The sequence below is a fragment of the Octopus bimaculoides genome, chromosome 23, assembly GCF_001194135.2.
Source record: "Octopus bimaculoides isolate UCB-OBI-ISO-001 chromosome 23, ASM119413v2, whole genome shotgun sequence".
NCBI classification, from domain to species: Eukaryota; Metazoa; Mollusca; class Cephalopoda; order Octopoda; family Octopodidae; genus Octopus; species Octopus bimaculoides.
The window spans coordinates 24,369,337-24,370,412 of record NC_069003.1 but is presented as its reverse complement, the minus strand read 5'-3'; positions in this window follow the sequence as shown (position 1 = coordinate 24,370,412).

Sequence of the window (1,076 nt, the reverse complement as noted above, 5' to 3'; positions counted from 1 at the left end):
ATATATATATATATATATGTATACACACACACACACATATATACATAATACTTTATTCATTATTATATTGATTCTGTGATTAAATGTCCTACGTGTGCAAAATATTAACAATATCTCTTTGTCTCTCAATCCCTACCTCACAGGATTCTATGGACCATTCTGTGAAAATTCTATTGACCCATGCACGTCTTCTCCTTGCTACAATAGCGCCACATGTAAACGTCTTACACCCTTTGGCTACCAGTGTGTCTGTTCTCGGGGTAAGTGCTACAATCTGTCAAGAATTTTCTAAAATATCAAGTAACGATGAACAATTGCAGCAAGGAAGATGTTTGTAAGCCATTTAAGATAACGCAAAAAAAAAAAAACGTTAATTTCACTTCAACATATTAAATTTTAATGTTAAGGTGAAACTAATGGGTTTTTTGCATGTTCTTAAATGGCTTACAAACATCTTTCACGCTGCTATTGTCTTTGTTTCAGCACATGATCACAGATCAAGTCACTTGCTATGCAAGTATATCTATATACTTCCAAGTAATGATAGATAAATATATAACTCAAAACTCATTATTGAGTTCAAAACTATTTCAGTTTTACAAAAAAAAAAAAAAAAAAATGGTGGCAATGACTTTGAAGTTTACATATATATATATATATATACTACAGAGTCCACCCAAAAAAATGTATACACACTTCAGGAAAGGAAAAATCTGAATAAAGACTTTACTTTTATTAGTACCTCTATAAATATAAATACATCTTTCAATGTTTTGTCACATTGTGATAACACCAAATAAATTGCAATAACGTTGAATTAAAATATCTATACACATTTTTCCTTTCCTGAAGTATGTACACAATTTTTTGGCGGACTCTGTATATACATACATACATATATATATATGTATACATGTATGTATGTATGTATGCATGCATGCATGTATGTGTGTGTGTGTGTGTGTATATGTATGTAATTATATATATGTGTATGTATATATATATATATATATATATCTTTGTATGTATGCGTGTGTGTGTATGTGTGTATATGTGTGAGATTAGTATTGATTCAT